Source organism: Monopterus albus, unplaced genomic scaffold (assembly GCF_001952655.1).
Source record: "Monopterus albus unplaced genomic scaffold, M_albus_1.0 scaffold119.1, whole genome shotgun sequence".
Taxonomy (NCBI): Eukaryota; Metazoa; Chordata; class Actinopteri; order Synbranchiformes; family Synbranchidae; genus Monopterus; species Monopterus albus.
Genome location: NW_018127999.1, coordinates 300,265 through 310,688, shown reverse-complemented (window position 1 = coordinate 310,688; position 10,424 = coordinate 300,265). Strand labels below are relative to the sequence as shown.

General features: G+C 39.7%; 1 long non-coding RNA gene across 1 annotated transcript in view; it reads right to left on the bottom strand.

Annotated features, from left to right (window-relative positions):
- The window catches only part of LOC109966803 (uncharacterized), a 70,221-nt gene that overhangs the window by 27,611 nt on the left and 32,186 nt on the right, over positions 1–10,424 (bottom strand). The window contains exons 2-3 of the long non-coding RNA XR_002275829.1: positions 9,212–9,320; positions 8,433–8,492 (exon numbers count right to left, since the gene is read on the bottom strand). This is a non-coding gene — a long non-coding RNA (uncharacterized LOC109966803). The remainder of the gene's footprint in view (positions 1–8,432; positions 8,493–9,211; positions 9,321–10,424) is intronic.

Sequence of the window (10,424 nt, the reverse complement as noted above, 5' to 3'; positions counted from 1 at the left end):
GCTTCTACTAAATACTGAGCAAAGGGTCTGAATACTTATGACCATGTGATATTTCAGTTTTTCTTTTTTAATAAATCTGCAAAAATGTCAAAAATTCTGTGTTTTTCTGTCAATATGGGGTGCTGTGTGTACATTAATGAGGAAAAAAATGAACTTAAATGATTTTAGCATATGGCTGCAATATAACAAAGTGAAAATTTAAGTGGGTCTGAATACTTTCCGTACCCACTGTATATGTTGAGACATGTCACTTGATAAGTAAAACGTATGACCCACTGGTGGCACTAAACTCAGGGGATCACCAAAGTCAGTAGGATTCATTGCCTGGGGACCACAAATGTTTGACTCAGCAGCAGGAGAAGTATTAAAATATGAGCAGATAGAACACTGGAAGAAGACTGTAAAGGCCCAAGATCACCTCAAAGATCTTCAACAAACTGTGTCTGGACCAAAGTGGTGGAGGTACACACTGATGGCCCAGCATCACCATCTCTACAGCCACGCTGCTACTATTGCTTAAAACTCTTTTTTTTACTTACAAGCCAAAGACAGCCATGCCACTAGCTTGACTAAAAACTCCATGAATTAATCTTCACTTGTATGAGACATGTGTCTCTGTATCCATGTCTCACTACAGTAGAAACATAATAAAAAACACAATAAGCAGCATTGTTATACACTGTGTCCAGAGTGTATGTAAATGTGTGTATTTGTGTTTGTGCACTAGTCCCCGCTCTTCATGCAGCGCTGCCAGGCTGACTCACCGCCAAACACATATTTCATGGCTTGATGGTTTCTCTGTGTGATGCCAGAGGCTGATAGCTTATCTGTGGAATCCTCCTCACTTGTCTGGAGTTCAGGTCAATAAAATGTTGGAGAGAACAGGCACTGAAAAAGAAACCCCAGTGAGGGGAGAAGATCAGATACTAGAGCCTGATACACTGCTCAGACTGGGAGGCTTGGGTCAAAGCAGAACAGGAAAGAGGCCAGGAAGAAGTAACCACGATCATGCGCATCTTGTTGCTGCTTGCACATCACATCCTGTTAGAAAACACTTTTTGAAACTTAAAAAAGGCAACCAACAAGTGGAAGAAAAAGGGTATCATTTTCTAGGTCCCACTAGCTATATAGTTAAACGTATGACATTTATTTACTTCTAACCAAGAAACCACCCAATGGCATTCTTCAGCTGAGCACCAGTAATATGACATGCAGCGTTCAAAAGCAAATGCCAGAGCAGCAGGGTAAAGTTCCACACAGACAGCAAGAGAACAAACAAAATCAGTCAAGTCGATGGTATCACGTCGAGCAGATCTCACCATTTCTATTATCTGACAGATGCACCTAATTCCAGACACTGGCCATCAGGTGAAAATTGGCTGTGTACTTCCTGCATTGTTTAACAAAAACAGAACCGAATGGATTTTTTTTATTTATTTATATACACAGAGTACCGATTGGGCCGCATACGTCTGTCCAAACCTGACCCAAGTCCGGGAGCGCGGTGGCCAAACCCAACAAGCATACTGTGCACGTTTGAGTACTGCTCAAGTGCTACTTATTGCAGATTTTTTATAAAGTCTTTTTATATTTCAGAAAGTGAATGAAGGGATGAGGGGAAAGGAGAAATAAGTGAAGAACCACCTCAGGACGCAAGAGTAGGGATGGCAACACGGAGACGGTAAAGAAGCTGCACGCTATTCAAGATTTAAAGAAAAAGATGAAGGAAATGGAGACAGAACCAGGCTGGAAGTCAACTGATAGAAACACTTTTAGGCTACAAACTAACTCTAAGAAATAAGATTAAGAGACACAAAAGCAGCATAGTTTAGCTGCAGATGGCAAATGGATGAAGTTTAAAAAATAGGTAAAACAGTTCCTGCTTTCATGAAAAACAAGATGGTAACGAGCTGCTGATTCTCCCATGGGTCTCTACTTGTAGGGGTCCTTCAGGTTAACCGCATCTATGTGCACAAACACCGCTAAGTCAAAACGCTCCAGTAACACACACGCGCGCGCGCGCCACCAGTCGATATCTTTGCTTCAGTTGCTGCTAGTTGTTTTCCCCCCACAGACACACACACACAGTACATATTCACACTGATGCTTAGACTCCAGCCAGCCTCTCAGGGTGGTGGTGTTCGAATACACAGCTGGCAAGGCACAGTGTACTGTAGTGTGTGTGTGTGTGTGTGTGTGGAGCCAGGGAGTGGGTCAAAGGCAGAAACACACAGGAGAGAATGAGGGAAAGATGGCACCAGAGATGGATGAAGGAATAAAACAATGAGAAGGGTACGAGAAACAGAAAGACAGCAAGAGAATGCGGCCATGTTGAGTTCGGATTATTAGTGCTCCCTAGTGGTCATGTGGCTGATTTAGTCACATGATGTATTATGCTGTCCCTGCTCTGGGATTTTGTGTTTGGTCTCACATTTTTCTCATGTTGTATTTATCATGTGTGTCACAGAAATTATTGTTGGCATTGACGTTGAGCTTCTTAAAGCAGGCTTGACAGTTACAACCCCCGCTGCCCATAATAACACTCCTTCATATATCCTCTCACCCTCACCAGCTCCCCTCAAGCCGACCCACACACAAACAACCCAACAATGAATTCTAAGAGACAGACTAATAAAGGCAATTGTTTTGATGTATGTAGCTCTTAGGCTGGGTTACTGTGTACCAATGGACAATGTTTTGCCAAGTTCCATCCCCACTGTTTCATTTGAAACAGAGTTAGGAAAATACTCCATTTATCGCCCGTCAAACAACAGACTCATGTTTTCATATAAATGTTAATGCTGTCTCCCTGTGTGCACACTTCAGTCTGGAGGGGGGCTCACTGAATACAAGGAAGAAGGCGCTGCAGCCAGAAAAAAAAAAAACAAAATACACAAGGCAGCTGAAGAATAAAGAAAGTAACCCAGCTTTTCACCAAAATGCTGTTTTTGAAAATGTCACATTGGATTAACAAAGACCTAACACGGTCAATGTGGAGTTTTATTTTGTGCAGTCAAGGAAACAAGAGGGGGGAAGGGGGCTGCAGACGTGGCTATGTACACTCAAATAAAAGTTTATCTAAATAAAATAAAAAAATAGGCATTATATGGCATAAATAAGTCCACTCCCTCTGAACATATATTTAGATTTCTAAAAGATCACCACTATTAAATCTTTCTCAGCAGATCAAGGTTTACATCACAGTGGATGTTCCAGCTTCTAAAAGTAGAGCTAATCTTATGTGCTTATGATATGAAGTACTGCTGGGTAGCTCATGAATTTTACACCGAGGATCAATAAAGTCTTGTGATTATACTGTATTTTGTTTTATTAAGCTGCTTCTGAAAAGTAACTGAAGTTATGAAATAAATGTAGTGAAAACAAAGTATGAAGTAACAAAAAATGTAAAATAGATTTTGGCTGTCCACATATTCAGATGAACATATCAATGGCATGTTTAAGTTGCCTTCAGTTGGAATAAATGTAGTGAAAAGAGAACAACTTGATCAGTGAGAACAACTGCCAGTCAGACACACAAAAGATGCCGAGACGTCAAGAGGCTGCTTTAAAGTCTGGAATATGAAAAATGAAGACAGAGGTTTGAATTTTCTCCATCTTCCCCTCACTTTCACACACATAAAATTTCCTTCCGCTGATCCATCCCATCTATTTCAGACATGCTTCCTGCTATTACATTCTCTTTTTCTCTCCCTGTCTTGAACAGTGTCCCCCTTTTTCTCAATTTCCCCTTTCGCTTCATCTTTCTCCAGCTTTGTACTTTGATTTTTCTGTCTGCTCCATCTCTGTCCCTCCATTACCGAGTGCACTTTCACAGGCTCTAAGGATGCTTTGTATCCCCCAGACACAATGCCATCCATTCATATTACATCAATAGACAGTGACACCAATTATTTGAAGGGTACATAAAGCTGCACAACCCCATGGTCCAGGGGATGAAGGGAGATTGAGACAGGTGGACAGAGAGTTGGGAGAAAGACTGAGACAAAGAGCAAGATGAGGGAGATGTGAGCTTATAGTTTCAGGTTTAAATATATGTAGAATTTTCATTAAAGTTTAGACAGAATTAGAAACTAGAGTCAAGTCAAGAAGCGCAGCTCACTCCAACTGTGGTAAACTTAATTTGTGTCTTACTAAGGTGAAACACTTCAAAGCTGAATTTACAGCAATCCCAGCACTGAGACCAGTTTTCTACGCAACAATCCCCGTTTTCAAGCAACTTTCGTCGTAATTATTCTGCCACCGGTGGTTAGTTTCAGCTGAATGTACTGTTGCTATAGCAACCTCTACTGCGCAGATTAGTCGCCACATCGCATCCAGCCTCTGATGGTATCCTCCATCCCATAGCCTTCGTCTATGTCAAATTAGTTTTAAAACCTTAACCGTTGTAACTTATGACAAGATTATTTGTTGTAAAGTAGCATTTTCTCAGACTGCCTTAGGTTTTTTTTCCTGTACATCACATAGTCAACACACCCTAGTTACCATGTTATCTGGCTACACTAATGGACAAAGATGATCATAATCAGTGTTTTGTGATGGTGACGGCACAGAGCAAAATGGATCACAGAAGTGTTTCTGCTGTAGGTTCCTTTAGCTTCTGACCTTACAAACTACTGAAAAAGTAAGACAAAAAGATTTCACTCTTCTCACACCGCATCATCTCAAAGAGCACACTCCCTCCTCTCCTACAGTCATTCATGACACATCCATCTCTCAAAATTAGTTCCACATCTCTTGACTTGCTGGTCCATTTCTCCAGTTTTGTGCGGCCACTAATGCCTCCTCTGAGTCGAGGTCACTTGTTTTCCATTTGGAAAGACTCGAGGCTTTTCAGGCATCTCCAGGCACAGAAAGACATGGAAAGGGACAGAGAAACGGGGCCGAGGCCAGAAACCAAAAGTCCATAGCCCATCTACCATGATGCTTCACTCTGCGGTTCTGGGAGTGAGGTCAATCTACCTTTTCATAATTTCGCTACACCCATTCAAGCTGAGATGTGCGTCATCACACAGAGCTACTATAAAAGTCCTACTTCTTCTTTCATGCGTATCCAAACCCTCAATACCTGCTGTTTGGGAAAAACCCTGCCTTTGTGCTCTTTTCTGCTTCAAAGGGTAGAAAATTTTTTTTGCCACTGTCACAGTGACCATGTCCTGCTGGTTCTTGATTGATTAAAGAAGGTGAGTCTCACCAAATATGAGCCTGCCAGAGTTCGATGGGTGATAGCAATCGGGGCACTTAGTAGTCAGAAAACTTGCTGTTGCCTGCTGGTATAGCCACTGCACCTAATGGTAATCAATTACTCTAGATGTAACTACAAGTCATTTATCCAGTGTTACCCATAAATATACAAAACTGGCCTTACAGTATAAAAGTCTGCTGCACTAAGATGCAAAAAAGTACAAAATATAAAATATTCACATGTGAATCAAAAAGATGGACATGTGTGCAAAGGACTCATTATTTTTTATATTTGCAAAAAAAAGAATTTATTCTGTTCATTTTGCACATTATGCACATAATTAGGACAACTCTGATGAATAATCAACAACTTGTTTTTTCCTCCCATCAGCACCTCTGTTCCTGCAAACTACGGTGTTAAGAGTCTTCATGCAGCAGAGTGTTGGGTGCATAATAACATTTGATCTCTAAAAAAAAAATGTATCAAATTCAAAATAAAATTCAAGCAACATTTGGCATGTTTTTCTCAGTTCAATTAATTATTAAAATATAACTGATTCATTTTTGCACTGACTCATTTAGCTAATTGTTTCATAACTAAAAATATCTGAATGTAGGCACTGACACATGAACCCATACTGACAATCGCACACAAACGCATATGTGCATGAACGAGCACAGTTCACACACAAACACGTGCATGTGCATACAGTCGCACACATGAAAGAAACAATGTCAGTGGGCAGACACATGTCCAAATTATAGGCTGCAAAAAGTAGCTCTAACGGTAGCTGTTACTACTATAGGTGACAGGAAGCATCAGAAACACATACACACACACACACACACACACACACACACACACAACACAAATGGCTGTGTGGCACTGCACTGTGTTTCTGCAGCAACATAATTATAGAGCCGACCGGCTGAGAGCTGTTCCATTGCTTATATCCAGGAAAAGTCCACAGGCTGCAGTAAACCTTGGCAGATTTTAGAGTTTTGTTTAATAAGCCATTAATTTCCACTTGCCACAAGTTCTTTGACATCCCAAAAACCTACACTATGAAGAATTCTGATGCAGCATCTCCCACTGTTTTAGGTCAAGTTTGATTTAACCTAGATAGTTTGGACTCTATAGATAAGCAGCAGACTCTATAGATAAAAATGACAGATTAAACCCAGACAGCATGGCCCCCTGCAAAGACACAACCTAGAAAATCTAATAACAGCCTATTTAATGGGTCAACATTACGATGGGGTTATGATGCATTGGGCAATCTTCTGTTCACGCCCTGCAGCGCTCTAGCCCTTTTCCTGCCTCCACAACATTCATAAGGACCAACTCACCCTGAGATACAGCAGCCTGGACGGAGTGGAGGCAAAAAATGGAAGCAGAGGTTGAGAAAGATAGTAAAAAGGGAAAGACGGGGAGGGAGAACATCGAGGATAAAAATAAATTATTAAACTAGTACAGGCATGTGTGGACTCCTCTCATTCACTCTCTCGGTCATTACTTTATTATTAACTACAACAGAAGACCTGGGAAACCACTAATTTTGACCCCACCCTCATTAGGCTTCATTATGAATTAAAAGACCATCATGCAACACATGACCTTGATTACTCTCCCAGGAATGGCTGGAATTTGAAAACCATAGTTGCTTATACAGACCGCACGCTGTCCAATCCTTCAGAAAAGTATTAATTTGATCAGCGATTGGTACTGATCAAAAACACTAACCACCTCCCAGAAAGAGAGGTTCAATGGGGCTCAATAGCTACTTTATGCCATGAGAAAGTAAAAATCATTTTCCCTTTAAGTCAAACTGAAAATCCTTCTGATGCTTCATCTTTATAAAGTTTGCTACAGGCTAACCTCTGGTATTTACTTGGGACACACCTGACATTTTGTCATGCAATACCAATGCTGATACACCAACTCAGTATCTGAGGACACAACAAACATGTCTAATGCCAGTGCTCTTCTTTTGCCACACTTGAAATATCTATAACCCTTCCTTCATTAATTCAACTGTCTATAAGTGTAACACATACCTTGTTTTAAACAGTTTATAAGAGCGGATCATTACCTTGTCTTACAACACATACAGATCTTACTGTATTACTGGCACTGTATACAAATATAGACCTTAAAAACAGTCCTGAGCTGCTGTGAATATGGTTAAGCATGATCAGAGCTGATGCTGCACTTGTGTCATCTAATTCTACAAAAGCCAAAGCTGAACTAGTGTTTCACAGCTCCTCCATAAATTTTTTTTTTTTTTTATTTAAACTCCAGGTACTAAATGTTTTCTGAGCCGCTCTCCTTTCTGCAGTGTTTCAAAGCAACCTTCAGACAAAAAGTGCCCAAAATATAATAAAAACTAAATAATGTCAGTGACAATGTCACCACTGCATTTCACAATAAAAGTCTTCTGCTGCCCTCACAATAACTGAAGTGACATTTTGAAGGACATGCAGTAACTGATGCAGCCTTCCCAAAATAAAACTGTTAGACAACTTCAGCTCATTCAGAACGCAGTTTTAACAGAACCAGGAGAACTGAGCACATCACTCCTGTTCTTAAATCCTTACACCTACTACCAGTTACCTATAGAACAGATGTTCTACTGATAGTTTTAGAAATCACTCTCTGGTATGGGGCCAAAATACATTTCTGTATTGCTTATTACTATTATTACTCATTTTAACAATGTTTTATCTTCAGTGTTTTGTCTTAACCGATTTTAAAGTTGCTTTGCCTAAGAGCAGCACCTTAATGCAACTCAAAATTAGCCCATTGCAGCGAATGAATGAAGATCAGAAAACATTTAAGCCTCCATGTCTGGCCAATATGCAAACTGCTTAAAACAATAAGTGTCTGGGCTGATAACCAAATCAGTTTGTTGCTCCTGACTCCCTACTACTTATACCAACTGAGCTGCAGATGGAAAATAAGAATCTGAAAGCTGTGTGTGGTTCAATATATGGCTTAGTTGGTGATAAGCAAAATAAGGATACTGACAGTAGAAAAATGAAGCTGGACACTGAAATCAAAAGCCAGAATATAAAACACACTAAAAAGCCTGTTCTAAATTTGCACTAGATTGGCTCATATAACACTGACCAAATGAGTCTAGCGAGTATTTGTCTTATTAGTGGTGCAAGATCTGTTCAATAGAGAGTAGAGATGCAGAAAAGTCAGGCATGCACTCAGCAGTACTTACAGGATTATTGCCTCATGGTTCCTTAGAGTTCCTTCATGTTTTAAACACACCATCTTCATCCTAAAGCAAATCAGTTATTGATCATTAATTTAAAATCAGAGAAGAAAAACTGCTCTTTTAACATTTCAGTCTCACCCGCCTCAACCTTTTCTTGACAACACTTTTTCTCTTTATCAAACTTTCACATGGACACATCTCAGACAGTCTCAGTAAAGATGATGCAAGGACAGTAAAGTTGAGATATTATTAGATCTCTTTCACATAACGAGCACAAATATGAATTTGATATTTTTCAGACATTATAAAATGTTTGCAGCCTTCTCTGTATAGTTGGTTAAAAAAAAAGTTCTGTATCGATGAAGTTAACTTCACAATGTTGTCTGTACTTTCTTTTCTGACTCGATATTCATTCAGATGTTCAATGAGGTCCCCCAACTACATATTTCTTGCATTGGTAAGATGGATATAGACCATTAGTGAATTTCTTGCAGCACTTACTTTATTTTTGGATAGTTTTCTTCAAGATAGGTTATTGAGACTTTCAAAAGAACATTTTTGAGACATATTCAAAGAGCTCGTGTTATGTGTACTACTCTCCAACACAGCTTGACAAATTTAAGCGGTTGTAAGGAAGATGACCCTAATCATAATCCAACAGATGAGCAACACCAACAATGGATCACTGAAGCATCAGTACCACCACAGTGAGAAACCAACAGCAATGAAGAGGTTATAAAGACAGAGCTACAAATCTATGACCCGATGCTACAGATACACACCTGCAGGCTAAATGAGGCAGAGAGCTGTCTGCAAGGCATCTTGGGAGATCAAGTCATCCGCAACATCCAATTTTCAGCAGTGGGGTTGGGAAGCAGTAGAAATGTAGACCTGAAGAGACAGAGGAAAATATGAATTAGCAAGTTTCTAAATTTTTAATAATCTTGTCTAATTTCCAACTACACTTAGCATCCCTATTTGATTTTAGTATTAACTTTATTTGCAGAACTAATTTCTAAACGAGTTTTATTTTCTGCTCAGCATTTGCTTTACAGTGACAACACAGATCTCTACTTCATCTCACTCACGCACCCAAACACCATCTGTGTTTACTCAGATACTGGCCATTCAGTGATGTATGGCAGGTCAGTGGACTTAACGCCGTCTCCCTGTGGGCTGCAGGCGTCTGCTTGGTCAGCACACAACTATTCATGCTTACCAACAGATAGGGAATACCTGCAGGACTGCCTCTGTTAGAAAGTCATGATGAGTGTGCATGTACTGTGGTGTGTGTGTGTGTGTGTGTGTGTGTGTGTGTGTGTGTGTCTGTACCTCCAGGACAAACTCAGAGAGAAAGATACAGAAGTGTGTGGGCTGTTGTTTATCAGACAATTATATGGAAAGAATTTCTCCTGCTGACCTGCAGCTTGTTTTGTTACATACCATAAAAGGCAAACAGTTTTGACTAGAGGAAGTGACAAGGGATCAGGGTTAATTCGAACATTTTTCTGGTTGCATTATCAAAAGGCAGGCCATATAACAAAAACCAAACCCCCACTGTATCAACACTTACTGCAACTTCCATGTCAAACACTGTCTGGATTTACACTAAAGCCTCTTGTAAGCTTTGTGACAAGACAGAAACAAGTCATATTTATATTAAAGTTCTAAGGTTATGAACATATGGCATCTTTTCAAGTATTTTTTCATATCATACTTTCACTTGTATTGGTAAACAAATATCTACAAATTACTGTACAAGAACAGAAAAAGTGACACGTTTTATGCAAAAATAAAAAAATTAGTATTGTACAGTTTTTGATTTCTTGTTTGTACTTATTCCGATCCCTTATACAGTGGGTACGGAAAGTATTCAGACCCCCTTAAATTTTTCACTCTTTGTTATATTGCAGCCATATGCTAAAATCATTTAAGTTCATTTTTTTCCTCATTAATGTACACACAGCACCCCATATTGACAGAAAAACACAGAAT